Consider the following 7696-nt stretch of genomic DNA (forward strand, 5'->3'; position numbering starts at 1 on the left):
GGGTTAATTCAGGGATTTTCTCATACCTAACCCTACCACTTTCACTGAACTCCGTCGCTCATTTTATCAGGTATACGATCACCAAGGGGTCTACAACTGCTTGTGTGAAACATGACATCTTTTATATCAGTAACACAAGCGTAACAACAAGTTTTGCATAAAATTAAATGCCTATCCTGTTGATGTACTTTGGCTGGTTTATCCCAAACCAGCTCTTCTTCTTGACTGTCATTATTAATCAAGAGCCAATTCAGGTAATTGCACTAGCAATAGCCAGTCGTTTAATCAATTACCTAATTGCTTAGAAAAATAAAAATAAGTGCTAGAGGTTTCAAGTTTGTGTGGTTTGGGTTTGGTTTTTCTTTTAAATATAATTATCCTGTTAGTAATAATGCAATTAAATTAACCAGTGATTGAATAACGAGAAAGGCACAGTTCTGGCTAATTCCACACAGTGCAACAAGTAGCAGAATTTTTGGCTGACCTTCCCTACAAGCAGATATTGAAGGTCTGAAGGAAGATCCTGACTCACTCCTGCAGATTCATTTTGGCACAAGTAACTTACAACTTGAGTGGAAAGGAGACTGAAGGGTTCAGACAGGTCTTTAATAGACAAAGCTGGGCATTAGAATCATATCTGTAAAAAAATAGCATCAAAAAGTTGGAAAAGAAAGCAGAAAACAATAATTTCAAGTTTTGTCATGGTTCTAAAGGTTAGTACTAATGTCAAATCTTAAGGAAAAAAGCAAGGTTGAGCCAAATTCAGTGGCTCAGTGATGCAGTTTCTATAAATGGTACTGTTATTGCTGCTGTTCACAGAAATGAAAAAAATATACTGCTCAGCCCAGCCAATTGTGTGGCAATAACAATCAGACAGTATTAGGAGCTGCACGATTTGCTGATGCTTTCAACTTCTGTACTTCAAAATACATCCTACGATTTGTCTCTCTGCTATGCATTCCTAGCAAAGATCGGATCTCTGAGTGTTCTCATCATTTTATCATCGCCAGAATACACAGAAAAGCACATTTCCCTGGAAACATGGATGTGCCAAGTGAAAAGTCAGTGTCAGAGCAGACAGGCCATGCCCCAGAGAGGTTCCAAGGCCAAGCAACAAAGAGGGCCTGAGGCAGAAGCAAGAATTGAAGTTTAGCTGGTCCGAAAGCCGACAGTGAAACCAAACCTGCAGTTAAGGTCAGGAGCTGGAAAGCAAGATCTGGTCCAAAGTCACTGACAACAAAACTGCCAGGAAACACAAACACCTGAGTAAGTTTTCCAACTCTGATGACAGAAAAGACCAAAATAATTTTGCTCACTAGTCCTCCATAGGATGCTCTGCCTCATTAATCCTGCATGATCTCACTTTCTTCTGAAAATCCCCCTCTCAATATCCATTACAGCTGTGACATTACCAGCCACAGCACCTCAAGATTTTAATGATTTCACTGTGGTCTTCTCTCAACAGAGATATCTCACTGCACAAGGAAACAGCAGATGTCCAGCTCAGCACATAGCCACAATATTTTTTTCAAATTAGCTGCAAAAGAATCACGATGAGTACATTAGGGTATGTGGCTTCTACGCTAAGGCAGTTAGCAATAGCAGTTTGGGTGATATAGGTAAAGAAAATACTTATTCTCTCAAAGGATCTAGATTTTCAGCAGAAATAAATGTGAAATGTTGGGCATAAGCATTTCCAAACAGCTGGCATGCAAAGGAACACTCTGCTTGTCTCTGCTTGCTCTCTGTACTGTTTGCCCATGGATTATCCTTTGCCATTGTTGATTTTTCTCCCCATACCTCACACGCATCAGACATTTTCAGACAAGCTAAATACCAAGGCAAGCACCTCAATGGGAAGTTCTGCTGTATCCAAGGGACACACACACAATTATGAGACCTATCACCCAATATATCAACCGCAATTCCATCACCAACCCAATACTTGAGTACAATCCAACGAGTGGCATGCACATAAGAAGCAATGCCAACATGCAAGATGCTAAACCATTTACAGAAACTGCGAAGGCAGCCTTTTCCTCCCCAAAATAGCAGGCATGCTTCACCCAGTGCATGCTGGGTGATGACACAAGCTGAAGTGGTAATAGGTATAAATATAACCCAGTATCACTCCAGTATGTCAGTGGCAGGACGCAGTGTGTCACATACAGCGTGAATCAGGGTATAAGATAAAACATGAATCAAGAACCCGCAAAACTCCCATTACTTTAAAAGGCAGGCACATCTAAATTCAACACTGATGTTACCTTGGACATACCCAAATTCTGGTGCACATCCTAGCACACAAAATATCTACTCCAGTGGAAGACAGAGCTCCAGCAAACCTAAGTCAGAATGAGCTTATCTGAGATGGCACCCATGGGTGCTGCCCTTGAGCTCCCTACGATGTGCTTTTCCTGTGTTTTTCACAGGTAGAAGCACAGGTAGGAAGTAACACTAGCATGCAGCTGTGCATATCTCTCAGTGAGGATTATCAGTGGAGGAACAACCTGGTGCTAATCACAACTAGAAAACATCTGATTTGGAGTTGGAGTGTGGTCAGCAGACATGCAAGGCAGGATGAGTATTTTCCTACATGTCCCTGCACCCAGAATATACAGCTGTCTGCCTCATCAGGTAAGCGCAAGTAAATCCACCATGTCTTCAAGACAAAACAGGTTCCTTTCAGTATGCCATTTACATTTACCTTCCTTTGCTCAACCACCTCTGGGGCCCTGCTGGTGTCAGAGAACTATGGCCTTCCTCTTTAGTTCTTGCCTTTTACATCCAATTCAAAAACCTCATTAACAGTGAAGCTCTCCTCTGCAGCTCCTGATGCCTGGAAAGTGTCTTTGTGTCATTGTCTGACCAGTTCTTCATCTTTTTGGAAATTTCACTTGAAAGCTCCTTTCGGCCACCGCGATACTCTCTAACCACTCTCTCCTGTTCCTGCAGTATGTTGTTTTCTCTGAAGCTGTATTATTAAATCAGCAGCTTTCCCCATTCACTGCTCTCAGCTCTGGAGGACGAAAAAGCACCACTCAGGGGCAAAGCACCTCATTCACTGTCCGACAGAAACATCCTCATTAGCCTTGCTGTCCTCACCAGAAGACAACCAACCCTCAGCCATCACAGCACCCATGCCACACCACCTTGTAGGTGCACCTGTGACCCCTAACACCTAGGGAATGGGTGGGAAAGGTGCTTTAAGAGAAAACCTCCAATAACAGCAAAGTCACTGTTATTTTGTATTTGGCACATAAGACTTTATGACACAGGTTGAATATATAGTGAACTCACAGTGCTTCAAAGGAAAGCTCAGCTCTGAAATTCAAAGTACCACACACACAAAAACCCAAAATAAATGTATTTCCTTGGCATGCTTGCTATTAAGGAACAGCAATTTCTTTCAATGCTGGGACTACACAAGACAACACACAGACAAAAACTCTGGGGATTTCATCTGCAGCAACCTCTCCAAGTCTAATTAAGGACATTCTGCTGAGAAAGCACCCAGGCCAGTGGCTGCCAAGCATTCATTTTTGTCCCTTCTCTGAGACAACAAGAATGGGGGACCATTAAAGCTGGGCAAGGGGAAAAGTCCACCTCCCTGCTCAGGGAGCCATAAAGCCACTGCAGTATCTCAAATGAGAATCCACTTTACAATAATGGTGCATAAAACAGCTAATGTGATTTACTCCCTAGTGTAAAAGAAGCTTGCATATAGATTGGGGTTCCCTGCAGCAATAGCAGGGGCTATTAGCTTAATCCTTTAAGTACTGAGCTCACTAACCACTCTTTCACCACCAACCATATGCAAGGACAGCAAGAATTGTTACGAAAGGGGGTTTTACAGCTACAGTTCTTCCTCTAGCTTTTAATATGAAAATGATTTATTATGCTCAAAAGGAACATCACATGTGTCTGCAGAAAGCTATATCCCACACTTAAGTTAATTACCCCAGCTTGCCTAGAAGGCAGAGTCGGTGCATTTCCTGAGATCCCTTGGCAAGAACATGCTCTCATTGCAGCAAGAAGGTTTCTAACCTCATTGAGGACTGAGTCACAACTGCCATCTCCTCCCTCTGCATTCTCATCCATCAAAAGCACGTATTGTTTCAAGGAACCCTGGCTCTGGTGCATTTTGGCTGAATGTTAATAATCAGGTAATATATAACCACAATATTCATGTTTTACTGGTGAGTTAGGAATGGAAGTCATACATACGGCTGGGACAGCAAAGATTATTTATTTCCACAAGAGGAAAAAGGGCTTCAATTTATTTAGCCGTATAATAAATAGAACAGCTCAGCCAAATACAAACTCACTCTTTACTCAAATTGTGCATAATGAATCGATCTATCTACATCCTTATGGCACATCCATCATCAAAGCAACAATGAACTGGAAGAGATCTTTTAGATCTTCAAGGCCAGTCCTCCGCTACTGTGTCCAACGTGTCACACCATCCTTTTCCTGAGGGGACAGCACCCAAGCACTAAAGGTGACAGCATGACAGTCTGTTGCAACTATTCTCTCACAAAGTATCAGATAAGGGGCTGAAGGTATAACTGTTTCTACCACAAAACACAGGAGATGACCAAGCCCTCCAAACGAGCCCCAAGAGAAGAGGTTAACGTACACTACTGTCATACACCACCATTCTCAAGCTCCAGCTGCTTGAGGCAGTGACGCTGTCTACTTAATTGATTCGGTTTATAAATGATAGAGGGCAAAGTCTGATAAAACAAGGAAACAGGAAAAAAAACCATGTATTTAAAGTACAACATAAAAGAAAATAAAAGGTCTGTATCAAAACCTGTGCTACACTGTGTGTATGCAACCTTCAAGAAGGCACTCTCAGGTCTTACTGAAAGAAAACAAAACCGTACCAACACCACCACATGGCTCAGTTCCCCTCCAGCTTCATTTTGCCATCTTTTTTGTTTCCTATCCTTTCTCCTGCTCAGGCAACTCTTCCCAAAGCTACCATCAATAAGAGGAGGAGGAGGTTGTTCCCATTCCTGCAGGCTGACGGTGCTCCTCCTTCCCTCCCTCTCCCACCCCTTTGCATCTCTCCTCTGAATTAAATCACCCCTTTACTTTAAGCTCTTAAAACTCAAAAGACAAAACTATCTCGCTTCTGCACATTTAAAAACACCAAAAACCAACCCAACTTGTCTCTTTCAGAATAGCCACTTCTCTGAAGCCTACAGGCCACAGAGAACAAATTCTTTACATTAAAACAGGTGGGGGACTTAACATGCAACACCAGTTAAGGGCTACAACACAACTTCTACTTCTGTGTGTTTTACTAGCATGAAATAGAAGTTACAAATAGACCTGATCTCATGTTTAAGTCAAAACAAAATTCACAATACTAAAACAGCCCCCATAATTAGCTACACTTACAAGTCAATTAAAATTCAGTTTACACAGCTGACAGCAGCTGCAGGTGGTCAGAAACACACTCGAAGTAGCTGCTGACTGCAGAGCAAATTACCATAACAGAGCTCACCCAGGGATTTTCTTTGCAGGTTAGTAGTAAGAGTGCCAGAGGAGAGCAAGCGACAACACATACCCATTTCAGTCTAAAAACAAACTGTCAATTATTCCATCAGATGATAATAACAACAATTACATCGATATCTCATCCTATAACCAAGGTAATAAAGCTGTCTTCATTTTAAACACCTAACACAAGAGAAGCATGCATACAGCAAAGTGCCAAAAAGCATCACAATTTGGGAGATAAGTTCTCCATTTAAGGACTGACTCGAGAAATACACCCTCTTACATTTTATTTTTTCTCTAGAAATGAAGGCTTTAGAAAGCTTGAGACTGTCAATTATTTTATTTCCAAAAGAGACCCTCTTGTAAAATCAGCTGATGATTCATTAGCATTTTATCTTCTAACTTAACCAATAGAAAGGAAAAGAAAAATTGAATTATTAAATAAATAACATAAGAAAGCTAAAGTTCAGTACAGTCTCTGTTCCCACTGAAACTCTGAAAGAGAAACATTGATATGCATCTTACAGACTCCCAGCATTGTGCTTGTTCATTCTTTAAAGGCCTGCAAGAACCACAAATACATCAGCAATAGACTGGACAGGTTGGTGTACAGATACCAAAAAGTGCATCACAAATACTGACCATTCATTTCACTCTCAGGACTATGAAGCTCAGCAGCTTAAACCAGGTTTTTAACTCTGATCTACAGACCCCTGCAAGATCCCTTCTGAAGAGCCACAACAAACCACGGAGAGGTAAGAGATAGTTAAAACATCTCATTCAGGGATACTAAATCTATGAAGGGTGAGGTGTCCCTTCAGGATGAGCAGGTCTGAAAGAGCAACAGGACCTCATTTTTTTCCATTCCAACTTAACAATTTAATAAGGTCCCATTAACAATTTTCTAATGCAACAGGAGGGGGGGACAGCAACTGAAAACCTAGGTAGCAAGGGGTCCAAAAGATCAAACAGCCACACACTATAACCTTATCTCACACCACAAGAATGGGCATATTTGGCAGAGGCAACCACCACTGTTGGCACCAAGACCAACATTAGCAGAGCTGTGGCAAACACCAGTTTGTGCTTGCAGAAGCTGCTTCTGCTTACAGGTGGGCCTTGCCATTTCCTTCAGGCCCTCAATGGACAGAATCACCTCACACAGTGGAAGTCAGCAGCCTGGCTCTGCTCTGGGATAAGCTTATCCACACAATCCCCATCCTGGCACCTCAGGGTGGTGGGGAAAGGGCTGCCTTCCCTTCACACCAATCTCCTACACCACCCAGACCACAACCTTTCCCTACTGGGGCCAATACCGGGGCCCAAGGGCCCTCAAATACTACTCTCGGGCAGGGCAGGCCCCCATGGGAGGGGGGCACCCCCTGTCTCCCATCCACTCCTCTCAGGCCGGACTGCAAGTCCTCACCTACCCGCTCCCCCTTATATACCCTCCGCACCCGCCACAGCCATCAACAACAGCCAATCCGGGGAGGGGGTGCGACGCCCCCCTCCCCTAACAAAGCCAATGGGAGGCAGGGGCGCGAGGCACACGGCCAATCAAGAGGCGCAGGTGCCCGCCCCCCCCCCGCACCCGCTTCCCGCCACCGCTCCCCAGTGTGAGAAACCACCGCGCCCCCCACCCCCCGAGAAAGCGCGAGGCGCTATCAGCCCCCCGTGAGGGCGCCCAACGGTCAGTCAGCCCCAACCACTCCGGCCCCGGGGCGGGGGGACAAGGGAGCTTGGCAGCGAGAGGCCGCGCCGGACAGGCAGAGGGAAGGGGACAGCCGTGCAGCCGAGGATAGGGGAGCTGGTTTAACCACGGGGCGAGGGAAGCGAGCGGCCCAGAGAAATGGGGGGGGGGGGGGGGGGGGGGGGCTGAGGCGCCCACAGTGCTAGGGGGGACCAAGATGGCTCCGGCACCCCCCCCGCCACTGAGGTGCCGGGGTCCAGACTGTACCATCCAGGGAGGGGGGGATACAGGGGTGGGGGCAGCCCCTTCTCCCTCTGTCCAGGGCGGGTGGGGGATCCCAGCTGGGGCGGGGAGGGGGGGGGAGCGGACTGTACCTCTCCCGCGGGGTGGGAAGGGGAATGACTGCGCCCTGCTCCCCCCCCCCCCACTTGCGGGAGCGAACGGTTTATCCCGGCCCCAGCATTAAGGAGCCGCCAGCTCCGAGCGCCATCT

At 45.4% G+C, this 7696-nt stretch overlaps 1 protein-coding gene across 8 annotated transcripts in view; it reads right to left on the reverse strand.

Moving 5' to 3' along the window:
• Nucleotides 1–7696, reverse strand: part of PRDM10 (PR/SET domain 10) — a 45277-nt gene that overhangs the window by 37265 nt on the left and 316 nt on the right. The window contains exons 1-2 of one of the 8 annotated variants that reach the window (XM_075774828.1): nucleotides 5413–6129; nucleotides 485–4739 (exon numbers count right to left, since the gene is read on the reverse strand). The exons of 5 other annotated variants lie outside the window; for them this stretch is intronic. The gene's annotated coding sequence lies outside the window, so the exon portion shown is untranslated. Of the gene's footprint in view, nucleotides 1–484; nucleotides 6130–6156; nucleotides 6686–7696 lie in introns of those variants that run through there. 2 more of the 8 variants (XM_075774830.1, XM_075774826.1) reach the window with 2 other exon arrangements.

Source organism: Balearica regulorum, chromosome 23 (assembly GCF_011004875.1).
Source record: "Balearica regulorum gibbericeps isolate bBalReg1 chromosome 23, bBalReg1.pri, whole genome shotgun sequence".
NCBI classification, from domain to species: Eukaryota; Metazoa; Chordata; class Aves; order Gruiformes; family Gruidae; genus Balearica; species Balearica regulorum.